Here is a 16,909-nt window from a genome sequence, read left to right as displayed (position 1 = left end):
AAAAGGAAGTGTGTATATGAGTGAGAGAGAGATAGAGAGGGAGATAGGTATATAAATAGATAGGGAAGGAGAGAGAGAGAGAGGGGGAGGGAGAGAAATAGATAGAGGAGAGAGAAGTAGAGAGATATAAAAAGAGGGAGTGATAGGGAGAGATGGAGAGAGATGGACAAATAGGGATAGAAAGAGGGAGAGATAGGGATGGAAAGGATATATATAGCTTGGGAAAGATAGAGGGTGTGACAAAGATAAATATATAGAGGGAGAAGTGAGATGAGAGAGAGAGCAATAATTTATTTTCTTGTGTTTTTTTAACTTTTTCCAAAATTTTCAATGGCTAATGATTTTATTAATAAAGTATCTTTTTTTCTTGATAGGAAATTTAATAATGATGCAAGTTTAACCAAAAAAGTTGAAGTGGATCTTTAGATTTTCCATTTATTGGTTTACTATAGATTTAAAATTGTATTAAATTTAAATATAATTTATATTTTATATATAAAATAAACATATAATTAACTATATATATAAATATTAATAAAAAAAATAATTTTATAATATTTTATTTTTAAATATAATTATGTTAAATATTTCATAAATAAAATATATATAACTAAATATTACATATTTTATTTTATAATATTAAAAATAGTCATAGCTAACTCTTTTTCAATTGGCATTATCATTAGACCACGTGGAATGGAAAATAAAGCTAAACAAATCCTCTATTTTAATGTTTTTTCTAGAAGGGCTTTTACATAACTAGGTTAGAATATATTTTCTTGAGTCTTATAATACAAAGAAAGTTTGCATTTAAAATAGATATGCAATAATAATAATAATAAGATCAAAAAATTAAGATCAAAACAATGAGAAGTAAAAGCAAAACAATATTTGAGCCTTCACGATCACCAAAACCCTAGCCTTGGATGAAGATCGGTGAGGAAAACTGCGAACATAAATTATGGAGTTAGTTCGTTTCGGGAAACACGTGACAAGAAAATGGTTGAAAAAATCAATGGAAAAAGATGTAATGATTGTCCATCTCCCAATTGTCTTGCACACTTTTACGTGAGTGTAAACCGTTGATCTTGAAAGTTAGCAATGGAGTTTGTTAGAGTTATCTTGTTGTGGCCAATAATTATTTATTTAATTATTAGTCTATTATGGCTAATAATTATTTATTTAATTATTAGTCTATTATACTCTACGCTTAAGCTAAACTTAGGCATCTTATAATTCTTTAGGGTTTTCTCCTTTAGCGTTTCTAGTATCCTTTTATAAGGATTCTCTCTTTGTAATTTAAGTAATTGTATTGCATTATTCTTGCACAATCAATATGACTCCTCTTTTCTGGATCATTGAATTCTAGCCTCCATAGCTTTGTTTTTGCTTCTCTCCTTCTGTGACAGGTTTGCATGCAGGTGATTCTTGGGAGCTATAGAGTTGATTTTTCCTCAACACCTATATGGTATCAGAGCTTAGATCTGTTGCTGCCTATTCTTGTTTTTTGAAGATTTTTTGGAGCTTTGAGGATTTCAAGTTTTTTTCAGAGCATTTTATTTGGATTTGGGGCGATTCTTTGTTTTTGGGCATTTTGGAATCAAACAGACCTCACCGTTGAGCTCAGAAATTCGTTAAAAAAATCAGAAAAAAAAATTAAATTATTTTTTGGGCAGTTTAACGGGGTGCCCAGGCCGAAGCAGTTACAACAACCGCTGTGGTGACCACTAGCCACCATCGACGGTTTAATAGCTGCCATGGTCAGCAGCCCTCCGACAGTCTGTTAACCGTTGTGGCCAACGGTAATCACCACCGCCGCCCGCAAGCTGACCACTACCACCACCGCTGATGCCCCACCCCGATCTGCTGCCTCCGCTCAGTCTGAGTGCCATAGCTGCCAGCTGCGCCGCCCAGTGGCCACCAGAGCTCCATCAGACCATGTTCTACATGCTTTTTGATAGGGGGGTCATTATTTTTCCATAACTTGGGCAAATAGAGTCAGATTTTGGCAAAAGAATAGGCATCTGAAAGCTCTTTCCGGTCTCTCTTCAGATCTAGAGGTTTGATCTTTTGTTTTTGTTGTTTTAATGTCTTTTTTTACGTCAAAGCCATAAGTTCTTTTTTGCACTCTAAGAGGCATATCTTGAGCATCCAGACTCTGTTTTTGGCACATGAGATATCATTGGAAAGTTGGTTCTGTGCACTTTCTACTGGTATGGGTCTTCTTTCCAGATTCTAATCCAGGTACATTTTATTCAGTTTTTTGCATTTATGCACTCTAGTGAATATCTTGGATGTTTCAACTCCTTGGATCCTTTTCTTTGTGTGGGATGACTCATCTTTGGCTATTGTTTTTGTATTTCCAGCCTTTTGTCTTCTTTGAGCATTGTATACATAATTTTGTAAGCATTTTCCTTTTTGCAAACACACTGAGATAAAGTGCCACTATGCTTTGCATGCTTAGGATCTTGCACATCTTGTGCCTTATTGTACTCGCACTCCATTATAAAGTGTCATGGGGGGGTTTGATGTTTGCCTTTGTTTACCATCTACCTTTGTCACGTGAGTGTTCCTTCCATGACATTAGCCTCATGATGTGTGTCAAGTGACTGTTCCTTCCATGACACTAGCCTTTATATGTGTTTATACTTTCTATTGCACTCTCGATATTCCTGGTTCTTCGTCATGCAGTTTTTCTTGGCATTCAGTTTCAGTGTATCTGTCATATCTCCCTTGTCAGCATTATGGGGGGGTTCTCCTATTGGTTATTGATTCTAGTGCTTCTTTGGTTCATTGGAGTGAGCTATGTATTAAGTATTTGTTCCTATGTACTAGGTGGATGCAGTGGCTGGTTACCTTTGCATTTCGGTGAGATGGATCATTTACCATATACTCTTTCATTCCTATTTTTGGAGGCAACCTTCCATCTTCAATTGATCAACTCTTCAGACTTTGGTGTTTTTGCCATCTGATTTGAGTAGTGTTATTTGAGGGCACTCATGCAGATTATAGTCTTCTCTACCTGATCATCTTCTATTTCAATGGAGGTTCATCAAATCGATAATCATTCTTCGACAATGTTTGTAGCTTCATGCTTCAATGATGTTCTTCATGTTCATCCTTTGTTCCTTTTTTCTGGGACATTCTCTTGTTTGGAGGCTTCTTCAGTCCTTCACTTGTATTTCTCTCTTAAGGAGAGGAGTTTTTCCCATGAGGTTTTCTCCTTTTCTCCAGTTGTGAGAGATCTTTTGTACTTGGGTACCTCATCAGGCCTAGTTATCGGGACCCATCGTTACTTTCATGCATTTTGTGTACATGCATTGTTTATTCCTTAGTTGTTTTTAGCTACTCCCTAAGTTCATCTTAAGGGGGGGTGTTAGAGTTATCTTGTTGTGGCTAATAATTATTTATTTAATTATTAGTCTATTATACTCTACGCTTAAGCTAAACTTAGGCATCTTATAATTATTTAGGGTTTTCTCCTTTAGGGTTTCTAGTATCCTTTTATAAGGATTCTCTCTTTGTAATTTAAGTAATTGTATTTTATTATTCTTGCACAATCAATATGAATCCTCTTTTCTGGATCATTGAATTCTGGTCTTCGTAGCTTTGTTTTTGCTTCTCTCCTTCTGTGACAGGTTTGCATGCAGGTGATCCTTGGGAGTTGTAGAGTTGATTTTTCCTCAACACCTATAGAGTTCATAAAGGAAAAAACCAACGAATGAAAAACATGGAATATTCAATGGTGGGGATGATTCACATCGTCTTGCATCCCCTCTAAAAGAGTTTGAGTCATTGATCTTCATAGTTAATCGAATTTATTCATATAGGGTACACCTTTGACATAAAAATATGTTATTCTATTTGAGTTTGAAGATAGTAGGAAAGGATTGTCTTACACCAATTTACTTAATGATCACAGATGTGTTTTCTTAGATTATGCTAGCACTATGTGTGAAGCTAAGGACTCTCTAAATTATCTATCAATTGTGTATAGGAAACTAATTGAATCAACAAATTAAAGTGGAAATATAAACAACTATGAAGGTGAACCTATCTACATAACAATTATTGTGGGCCATTGATTAATTAACACAACTGTAGCTTCAAGTGATTTCCTACTATGATTATGGAGTAGCTTGAGACATGCAACTTTATTTTATCAATTCTATTAATTGATCATGTCAATTTAACTAGAAAGAGAAGTAAACATAACAATTAATCTATCAAAATAACTAACAATCTAAGTAACATTAATACTAATAATCTATACTATAAAGAGAATTACAATAAATCAAGTGGCCCTTGCTTTAGTGTTGTAACCTCCTATCATAATGCTTGGTCTAACTCAAAATATCATCAACACTCTACCTTTTGTTCAATATTAATATGAATACATAAACTAATAATAACAACCTCATTGAATTGACAAGAAACTCTAATAGAATCTAATAAAAAATATGACTAATAAATTCTTGATAACCCCAAACTTTGACAAACTCTGAAATTTATTCATGATCTAGAGAGTGGATTACTTAAGACTCTAAAAAACCTACTAAAAATTGTTGATCCTTAATGAAAATGTGGATGACTTATTCTTCTCCATAGTTAGAAATGACAACCTAACTAACACGAGTCAATGGAAACACAGTTCCAATCAGACTCTTATTACAACTGAAGAACAATCAAAATAGGAAATGTGTAAAACAAAATAAATGTCATTAGGAACCATATTTTTGTTGTCATGCAAGATCCTTCTTATCTTTTGAATGCATTTATTTCATAATGGCAACATCAACATGAAGAACATTTGACCTTTCCCACTTTTGATAGTTGCATTACATATGGCACCTCCACAACTGCTACCTTGTGAGTTGCAAGGGACATCATTATGTGGGTAGTTTTCTTTATTGATGGGTTAATGGTTGGATTTATTGTTGCAAGTTAGTGTCTTAAAAAATATTCATTCACATTACTACCATTTATAACATCATGAGATCATAACATTCATAAATATTCACAAAATTACATGCATTCATTATACGACACATATCATCTATTAAACTTTAAAAAGTATTAACAAAGTTTAGGCCAAAGTCTTAAAAGTGTATACAATGTCTTGTGAAATATGATATAAAAATAGGTAAAATAGGGTCAATTCTAGAGCTCATGAAGACATAAGTTACACATGCCATGTTTTTCCTCTATTTTCTAGGTTCTTATGTAGAGTGCATGTTGAAAGATAATCATATAGTATCACATTCTTTAAAATCTAGTACTTTATGCGGACTCCCTTTCATTTACTTTGATGTATAAACATTTTATTTACATGAAGTTTTATGAGTTCTACATACCTTGAGATGCACGATCAAATTAAGATTTGTGCAAACACCTTAAAGTGGGGGTGAAATGTGATGGTAAAATTTGAGTGTACATGTCTCTTTCAATTATTTTTGTAGCCATTTTAAAGCAATATTTTGATACATGTACATTTTGATGAATGAAACAATCTTGTGTAACATTGGGCTCATTCTTTTAGTTTTAACCCATCCATATACACATATTATTGCACAATTAGCCTATAAAGTCCCTATCAAAATATTTTAATAAACTTGCAAATTTTTGAATTTCTTACTCTTAGACAATTTGTCCAACAAATGACAGAACATGGAACCAATCGATAATTCTAAATTTAGTGCTTAATAATAGCTACAACTATATTATCTTATGATGGACATATTCATAAATATTTATAGGCATTGAACAAATAGTGGATAATTTAGCAAACAATTGCCACATGCATCAACCTTTCATTGATGATTTCACAAATAATCGAGCAACACAACCATTGTTGGTATTTAATGTCAAGATAAAATAGTGACAACAATTGATATTCACCATAGCAACAACAACTAATATGCTAGACATAAAAACTATGCAATAAATAACTAATATTTTAGGCATCTTTCATTACAACACCAAACATTTTTTGAATGATAATAATCACATTAGAAAATCACCAAATTGACAAGTAGTATCTTCCAAGGGTGATTATACAACTAGAAGGATGTTGATTCCTACTTTAAAAAATAAGTACTATGGTGGGTATTGTGGTAGTATCATAGTGGTATAATAACAACCTTAAAAATTGTAAAATCTTTAATATTTTTGCTCAAAAGCTAGATTAAACAAATATCATTTAATCTATATAATCAATGAAGTACGATGGTGAGTCTTGGATGAATTCACTTGATTACTTAGGTGGGTTTTTGTCCACGAAATTGATTGACAAAAGGGTTCTCATTTTTAGGCTAAAGAGTGAACTAAGTTTGATCTCTTGAATAAGTTAGGGTTGATAAGCATAGAATGAATTCACTCTCCACATATCCTCTCTCTATATATACTATTTAAAAAATAATAGTTGTAGACACTTAAATTTGGTTAACCAATTTAATCAAATTTATTTCCCTTAGCCATTTAATTAATTAGCCCATTCTTTGAATTAACTAATCTAATTAATTAATTCTCCCCTTCCAATCCCTTTGAATTAATTAATCTAATTAATTAATCCCTCTTTCATCATATCCTATTAATTAATTTCTAATTTATTAATCCCCCTCATTCTATTCCAATTAATTAATTCATTAATTAATTCCTAATTAATTAATGCTCCCTTTCCAATCCCCTTTTAATTAATCCTAAATTAATTAATTGCACTCTCCCCGTTTAAATAATTAGTTAATTATTTAAATTAGTCACATGTCTCCTACATTCTAACCAACTTTCTCCCTAACCTTTTCCAATCCTATCCTAACCAACCCTATCCTTCCAACCCACTTCCCTAGCCTAGTCAACCCTCCAACTAACCTTATCCTATCCCTTCTAACCTCCCACACATGTGTGCACATCCTAACCAATTCCTTATTTTGGTGAAAATATCCTATTTTGGGTGGCCTTTTCCAAAATAGACATAGACATGTGTCCTTATAGACACATACCACTCTTCCTATTTTGGGTGGCCTTGCCCAAAATAGACATAAGTCCTTAAGGACTCATGTCACTCTTCCTATTTTTGGGTGGCTTTGCCCAAAATAGACACATGTCCTTATGGACAAATGTCACTCATTTTCTTTCTAGTTGAGCCACTTGTCCTTTTTGGAGGACAAGTGTCTCCTCTTCACCTCCCCTTCCCTTCCTCATCTTGCCTATTTAATCCCCCTCATTTTAGACCACATCATCCACCTTTTTTTAATCATACCATCATAATGCCTAAATAAGCTCTCTCTAATCCACTTTTCATGCATCATACCATTACTCTACCAAAATCATTTTTCAACCTATCCATTATCACTTGCGTTTGCTATCATGGAGCAATATCGAACATCTGAAGCTATGTCATGAGCACACATCCAATCGTGGAATAATTAAATCGAAGCAGGCATTTGGTTTGCATTTTATGTTATCATTTTTATGCTTGTTTTGGTATTATCATTCTAATCTTGAGGTGTATGATGTATTGTGTTAGCTTGGTTAATTAGCTTTCTTTTTAGCCCTTAGTTTTGCATGCACATTTTTCATTGCACAATAGTATATTATTTCCCATAACTTTTCATGTCCATCCAAAAGTGACTTAAAAAATAATAATTTAATATTATTCTTGGACCCCATATTAAGTCACTTTTATGGCCCCCCTTTAAATTTCACTTTATAGAATCAACCATTCTTATATAAAAATAATCAAGTAAACGTAAGTTGTCATTCTATATAAAAATACTAAAATAGCCTAGAAATATATTTTTTGACCTCACAACACCATAAGTGGATAAGAAAACTACCCATTTAAAAGTTAGCACTCTTCAAGGATGATGTACTACTTGTGATAAGGATGATGTGCTTGTCTTCACTTTGACAAGTTGTAGCCACCATCAAAATTTATTTTTGAAAAAACATACTCTCCAAGAATGTTAAAATGGACCAAAAAAGAGGATATTGCATAGCACTCGCCTTATTCTTATATGTACATACTCCAATTTATTCATCTATTCCTAAAATTTATTACACTTATACATATGACTATCTCAATATAGGTGTTGTTCATCTATGTCCACTTATGATCATTTATGTAGTTGCAAAGTCAACCTTGCATTCACTAGCTTGACCCTTTCCTTTCTAAAATTTAAATTCAAAATTTGGTTGATTGATCCTTTTTTATTTTCTTGCCTTGAGTCAACTACATGTTTTACAAAATTTGATGATATGTGCTATTATTTAAAGGTATTCACAAGTCCTCTCTCATTATTTAAAGGTTTTGTGTTTAGTTAATTTGTTTTCCTCTCTTCTCTTGATGGGGTTTTTCCCCATCTTGGTGGGCTTTATTTCTTTTGTTTTGTGGTGCTTTTTTTTTGTGGTTGCTCGTTCTTTGTGGTTGCCCCTTTGTGGTTGTGTATTGTTGCTTCTTCTATCTTTATGTAGTTTTTCCTCCTTCTAAGCTTTTTCAGCTTCTACAAGATGTAATCTCATATATTTCAATATGATGTTACGATTTTTTTTCTGGGGAAAAAAAGTCCTCTCTCATTCTAGAGTATTAAATGAAAAATCAATAGTCAAATGTTTGGATTTGATGTAATAAAAGTAGTAATAAATTTAAGGGTTGACCTAGGATAACACATCTCCTTGTGATCAATTCTTAATCTTGCCAATGCATTCTTAAACATAGTTTGTCTTCAAATATTAAATAAAAAGTCAGTAGTCAAACATTTGGATCTAATGTACTAAAAGTAGTAATAAATTTAAGGGTTGACCAAAGCCCTCATCTACAATCATTTATTTTTTACACATGTTTAAGGATTGACCTAGGATAACACATCTCCTTTTGATTGAATGTTAATCTTGCCATAATGTAGAATAAGTAGAGGTGAGTTGGGTAAAATTAAAAGTATACTTTTATAGGTTACCAAGTTAAGTCCACGAGTGAAGGACATTTTCATAACTATGAAACCAATCTTGAACCCTATAGTCAACCCTCCACAAAGAAAACAAAATATTTTAATTCTAAGACAATTTATAGATTGTTATGATATTTCTATATTCTCTAAATATCCATATTCCTATACTATAACATATGGCATTTACTTTTTCATTATAAAACTAAATATATTTGTTATTCTCATTTATTTCCATTACTTTAAGATTTATACCTATTTTTCCTAAGTTTTTGAATAATGTCCTTCCCATTGCTCTTCTATGATGTCTGCTCTACTTGTTGCTCTATCGCCCGAGACTCTAGCCCAACAGATTTTGAATACTATCCTTCCCATTGTGCCTTCCTCTGTTGCATCGATGGACGATCCCCCCTCCCCATGTGCTTCATTTTGTTGTGGAGGTTGGTGATGGTGCCCTACCTTTTCCTGTGGGTGTTGGTGTTGTGGCTGCTTCCTCCGGTGATGTTGATGGTGCCTCTATTGATGATGGTGGTCCTCTTAGGACTTATGTGGGTTCTAAGGTCCCTCATGAGACTTCTTTTGTTGGTGGTTGAAGCTTTGCTCACATGGCTAGATATGTTGCTCATCCTCCCAAGGGGAATCATCCTCTTCCTTGTGCCAACACCTCCCTTGTGGTGGTTTGTGGCGAGGATGTGGTGGAAAATGTCGATTTCTACCAACGTTGTGCATTGGTGTGTAAATTTGTTGGGTTACGGTCTTCTCTCCCTGACCCCACCTTTGGTTGCTAGTAACATTGAACTTTACCCTTATGCTAAAGGCTTTTTTGTTGCTTCCTTTTCTTCTTCTCATGATCGTGACTTGGTGTTGGGCTAGTTGTGGACTTGAGGAGTTAACTCTCTCTTTATCAAACCCTGAACAACCTCTTTTAACCCTCTTACCAAACCACTCGATGTGCATCTAGCATGGGTTTGTCTTCCTAATCCTCCGCTTCATTTCTGGGAGCATTCTTGTTATGAGGCTATTGGTAACTCTATTGGCCAATTCTTGAAGGTTGATGATTCCATATTTACCATGGGTCATTCTACCTTTGCCCACATTTTAATCAATATTGACATCTTTATGCCTCTCCCTAGGGATGTGGTTCTTATGGGTGGGGATAGGCCATAGACTCAATCATTGGATAATGAGGGCCTCTCCTTTTGTTGTTGGAGATGATTCTCAATGGGTCACTTAGCTTCGGATTGTTCTCTCTCATGCCATAAAGTTGCTGCTACTTGGTGGAAAGATGCTACTACTTGGTGGAAAGATGCTACTACTAATCACTTGACTGTCAAGACTTCTAATTCTAATGTTTTTGATGACTCCTCACAAGAGGATGATGACTCCTCCTGAGATAAGGTTGTACCTCTTACTATTGTTGAGGCCTTCATTGACCCTCTTGTTGCTACTAATGTGGCCTCCTCTGGCTCAAAGGCTCTGTTACCTAAATTTTGCTACAACCAAATTTAGTGGCCTGTTATAGGCCTTACACATTGCATTTAAAGAAACGTACACATTTTTTTTTACAAGTTCTTCATTTTGCATATTATGGTTTAAAAGTCAAAGTTTATTTCATATATGCAAGTATTTCAAGTAAATGACAACAAAAGTTTGCATAGAAATAGATTTTTCATTACAAGAAATGTGTAAGGTGTTCCACACAAGCTGTGGGAATAGCTCATTGAACTATAGACATATATCTTCATATAAATATGGAAATAAACTATATAACAAAATATAAGAAGAATATGAAAGTAGGGTGACTCGTCATTGCCTGTAATGATGAGCCCAAATTTGAAGGAGTTGTTGAAACTTTCAGCTTCCCATCCACTCCAGCTTCTTTCACTCCCCATTCCAAGAGTACCTGCAAGATAATTTTAGCTGAGTTAGAGAAATGAGGATTACCATACTTTCATACTCAAACTCAATGGAAATATGTAGAGAGAATGCCATGAGATAACAACAAATATCATGTTTTATTTAACGTGTTTGTTTCATGTGCTGATACAGATATAGATACATAGTGCATTACTAATTCATCATAAAGCATGTGGGGTTAAATGAGGCTCACACAAGGATTGAGCCCAACATGCTAATATGTCAATATAGCTTCATTGAACAGGGACCCATCATCCACAATAGACAAACCTTAAGGATCACTGTTATGAATAATGTGCTTGTGTCCAATGGAACCATATTGGCATATCAAACAACCAGACATTATCCCATTTATAGACCTTCATGCAAAAGTCATAATTTCTAATCACAGTCACAAAGGGTTTTGCAATAATAGTTCTTATGAGCAATCAAAAGACCCACAAAAGATAGCAGTAATCACAGTGACAAAGGGTCCTTTCAAGGAGCATGCACAAGGGCATATCATAGTAAAAGATGAAAGAATGGGATAGAATGCAATAACACATCACCAAGGGTAGTCAATTATTTAACTATGACATGAAGCTATAGAGAGCTTAAGAACAATAAAGAAATTTATTACACAGTGACTATTCATAAAGAAGGACAACAACCTTTATATGAATATAGAGCACATCTTCAACATATATAAAGAAAGATATAAACTCATGATAAGATAAATGGCAGCCTTCCCATACAACAAGATTCATGAAAGAGAAGTCACTGGTTGGAGATGAGTATAACAACCATGATAAAAGTTTCATTCAGTAGTTTAAGAATCATTAAAGCTTTGTGAATCTCATATGTGATACTCATTGCCACAATATCTGTTGGCATTTTGATGATGTTTTGATTGTCATTGATGGACACACACTTTCTTGATGATGGACACACACTTTCTTGATGTATGAGTTATGCTCAACCAGTAATTGTTCCAACCGATATTGTGTATTATTGAATGTATAGTCTTTAGACTATGGGTATTTTGCAGAAAATGTTTACCGGTCACAGATTGACTGAAGAGCTCAAGCGGTATGGAGACCCCAAGCGGTTCGAGGATCATAAGGGGTACGAAGGACCCAAGCGGTAGTTAAATTTTGATCGGAACACTATGATCTACTAGTCTTCATTTTTGACAACCGGTAATTAGTATATTATACTAACCGGTATTACTCTGTGATGAGTTACCAACTGGTATTACTATAATGTGTGATGAGTTATCATCCACTAACACTTTGGCAATGTGTTTGTGTCGTGTTACCAAATGTGTCCAGATGCACTGTACCTAGGAACTTGTAGTCTAATCCTATTGGACCAACATGAAATCAGTTTCCTTTATAAGGACATCATGTCTAGGGTTTGCATGTGAGATGCGTGATATGTGTAAGAGACAGAGTATAAGACATTGTGCAATCATTGAAGAGAAGATTAGGTCTGTGTGAAGAGATAGAGTGTGGAGATATTGAAGATTGAAGTAATGTTGAAATGCATTAACAATGAGCTGACAAGGATCTAATTAAGTATAATGTGCTATTACCTAGATCATTCACTTGTTGATTACTAATATCTTCGACAAGTATGAGACCCTTAACCGGGTAGGCCTAGCAAAGCCTTTGTAAATCCTCTAACAAGGTGGTTCACAACTGTGGATCTGCAATCCTCTAACAAGGTAGTCTTTAACAAGACTTATCTCCTAATAGAGATCTATATTCCTAATAGGATCTGTTCTGGTGAAGAACATTGTATGACCTTAATCGGTCTGGTTTCTATTCTGCAGATAGTTACTTGTGAGTTTCTGCTCACTGTGGTTTTTCCCATTTGGGTTTCCACGTCAAATATCTTGTGTTATGGTGATTGTGCTCTTTTGGGTGAATGCTTTGTTTGCTATTTGGTTTGCATTTATCTTAACCAGTTTATTAGTGAATCTGTTGCACCAATTATCTGCTAAACTGTTTAAGAGTTTGTTTACAGTAACTTTTGGTATACTAATTCACCCCCCCTCTTAGTATTCATCAATATCTTCATAAGCACAACCTTAATAGCAGTACCAAGGACTCATAATACCAGTTATCATTACAAGATGAGCATCTTCCAACCTTGGATGGGATATTCAACCTCAAAAGGGAGTCAATGTTACCATATAACAGTCACATTATTCATAAGCATTCATGAAAGAAGCATAGTAACACAATATAGGAATGCAAAAAGATCACTGTCAAAGAAATAGCAAAAAGATATCCATTTGATGAGAACCAAAATGCAATCCATAAAGATCAATCATCAATCAAGGCATAAGAGCCTTGATGCATTATATATTGCAATCATAAAGATAAAGAGTAATTACAGTATATTGCAGTCACAAAGGTATGATTGCAGTATTATGAAGAATAGAGCAATGAATCTTAGAACTCCTTGTACAATAGTGACAACCCTCAAAAGGCATGATGGACAAGATTCTAACATCCAAAAGATAGTTTTGCATTTTACAGACAAAGATAGTGAATGCATAGTTAGAGCAATCAAAAGCAAGGTTCAAAGAACAGTTTATAGTGATCACAAACAATAGTAAAAGGTTGCATCAAGAATATTGACAATGAGTCATTCTCAGTCACATGGGCCTATGCAATAAAGAAGCAAAAACCTATATAATGTAAAGAATTACTATTAGTACAATAACAAAGACAAAATTGTATACTCTTATTGTCATTACCACAAGTATCCTTAAGCCTATTCATAAGGACAACCATAAGATGACAGTCTCAGAGGTTACAAAGTCAATACAAAGCTTTATTTTCAGGTTTAAAGATAAAGAGCCCTTCATGATTGAAGATGCGAGCACAACGATATATGGAAGAATACATTATGTCAATAATGTTGATTAATGTGAGAATATGCAACCAAATACCATAAAGAATGCCAGATGACAACAAAATTGTGGAACTGATAAAAATATAAGAGACAACAATATCTAGTAGAAGAGATAGAACAGTGATACAATATATAATAGTTAAGGTCTGTGACAGTCTAAAGCCAATTTAGAGCAATTGATCTTGCAAGCCAAAAGAATGGAGACTGTGTCATAAAAAATGACCATGTTAAAAGCAAAGTCAACATAGAAGGACAATTATAAATGGAGATATACAGTCACATAGACATAGATCATGAGAAGCCAAACAAGCTCATGCACAATCATTAACAAAGAACAATACCTTATTCACAGTCAAATCTTTTCAATGATAATCAATGACCCATAGTGGAGGATCCCTATCCCAGAATTTGCAGTCATAAGAAATGGTGATAAGGGCATTCAAAATGTCATAGTGAACTATGAGAATCCACAGTCTAGAAGAAAACAATCCCAAGTCTAAGACTGAAAACACGGTGCAATAATCACAGTCATCTACAACCTTTCAGAAGATCAAATGCACAACATAAGTAGAGTATGAATAAGTGACATAAAGATAAAGGATTATTTGAGCAACCTTTGGCACTGTAGGGCCTCATAAGAAAATATCTTAACATATAGCAAAGAGACCTTTTATGAACAATCACATAGACTGTCATAACAAGGTATAAAACCTCACTCCTCAAATCTGATCAAGGGTAGTTAAGATCAAAGTCTCAGTCACATTTGAATGATCACCAAATATCAGTCCCTTAATGGTCTCTACTATCATATAGCTAGCCCTATGACTGTTCAAGGGCATAAAGAATATGTACAATAAGCAAACAATCTCAACACATCTAAGAGTTTCAGATCATTAACAGACCAAGAGCTCATGGACAGTCAATGGTAACTTTTGAAGAGAAGTAAAAAAGAGATCTAGAAGGTTGAAGACATAGTCTAATCTGTAAAGCAATAGAAAAGGCAGAGATATAAATTAATGACAAAATGAGCCTTTAAGATCCGTGCACTATATAAGTGTCAATAGACTGTCATATTGTTCAAAGCATTCATGAGAAATTATCACAATAATTATGCCTTGCCATTAGCATAAACAGTCATTAAAGAATTAGAAGATTGCTAGGGAAATAATGATTTTTGAAAAGGATAGTGACCACCTTGTTATAAAGACAACGATGAGCATTCTTCCATGCAGTGAGATGTTATACAAGGATCCCTAAAAGACTATTGTAGACTGAGTTAGAAACCCTACTCAAAGTCCCAATTAGAGCAGCATGGCCCAAGATATTGATAAAGCCATCTAAGATCTCATTGCAGACCTACAGTTAGCAACGATGAATGAAAATATAGTCATATTAACAAAGAAATTCATCCATAACTATCATGATTCTTAACAAAGTTTCAACTAAAGACAAAGAGCAAAGATTTGAGCAACCATAATACTCATAGATGAATCACAGAGAATGGATGAAATAAAAGGGTTTTATGAAAACCCTAGTTGTATGCATGACCAAAGGCAAAGATCTTTCAAATAGTAGCATGTAGGAAAAAGGATATGAGCAACATACCACGTCCATGCACCATTCAAAGTCTCTTTCAAAGCTCAAGCTCACACAGTAGAGGTCCATGCATGGCGGCCACAGGTGGTAGAAGTTTTGCCACAATTTCGCCAAAGTGAAATGAATAAAGATAGGGTTCAAAAAGATTTATTCTGCATGCCCTAATTTCATGAGCTTTTCTCTTTGTATTGTTTTTTATTTTTTAAAGACAAATCATGCAACTAAAACAGGCCATGGTCATGACTCTCAAAGTCATCGACCTAAGTTATTTCTTTTATAACCCTCATGCAAGAGGGCTAAAAGCTTTTTTGAACTTTTATTATTTCCTTGTGCTTATTTATTATTTATAGTTAATATAACTCTATTAAGATTTATTTTATTAAAAAACTTAATAGAGTTATATTAAGTTATAAAAAAGAAATTGATAAAATTAAATATTTTTATTTTAGCATTTATTGAAACAATATTATTAATTGTTTTATATAAATGTTAAAATAAAATTATTTTGAAAAGATAAAAGGAAATATATGGTCATGCAGATTTTAGAAGGAGAGTGCTTTTTTGAGGCTATTTTTGACCGCTCATGCATCAGTGAGAGTTACACTTACATATCCTTTAAGTCAAGAGGACTATTTTTGTCATCAAACACTAAATTTGGCAAGGTTTTGCATGCTCTTTGCACGCTTTTTTAGGCAAATTCGACCAAGGGATCCTTCATGTAGATTTTCAGAGAAAAGCACTCAGCTATCTTTAGCTTTCTATCTTTAGGAGTTCTTTTCTATATATTCTTCTCTTCTCTTCATTATTCGCTAGTTCTTTCTTTCCTCAGCATAATTGTAGATTGATTTTGGTCTCTTTCATGCTCAAGGACAACATTGTAGCTCATATTTCTGAGTTTGTAAGAGCAACAACTCCTTCATTTTTTAATAAAATAGCAGAGTTTTCCTTCTTAACACTTCTTGTATTGTGTTATTGGTGAATTATTTGATGTTATTATTGTGATTTTTCCTTAACTCCTTTAATTATGTCTCATTCAAATATGATTGGTGTGAGTAGTTGCATGATAGTTGCAAGTTATAGATTGTGCTAGTTGATTTTAGTAGGTTGTAGTCGTGAAAACACATTATTTTCCTTTAGGCAAGCTCTAAATTCAATCCTTTCTATGAAATATTGATGCATCCACATGTTTAATTGAGTTGTGAGTAATTGAAGTCTACTAGTTGAAGGATTTTGTGAGTTAAGTAGGTTGCAGGTCTCAAAAAGAATATTTGGTGCATCACCTCGTAGGATAGGTTTAATTTCAGTATTCCTTTTATCCTTTTTCTAGACAGAAAGTTCTTTGCAGGAGATTTATCATATAGGAAGCCGACCTATAATCCGAAGGTCTACTTTCAATATAGGCATACCCACAGGCCTGAAAGTATTCCCATGTTTCACAGGATTGCTGAGTTTTCAGTTTAGCCTCACAGGTGCAATCCTTTGTGATAATAGGCTCCTACACCCGTTGCTCCTATTTTGCAGCATCGATATGCTCTTAATGTTGTTCTGCA

This window comes from Cryptomeria japonica, chromosome 4 (genome assembly GCF_030272615.1).
Source record: "Cryptomeria japonica chromosome 4, Sugi_1.0, whole genome shotgun sequence".
NCBI lineage: Eukaryota > Viridiplantae > Streptophyta > Pinopsida > Cupressales > Cupressaceae > Cryptomeria > Cryptomeria japonica.
Note: the sequence above shows the minus strand (reverse complement) of the source record.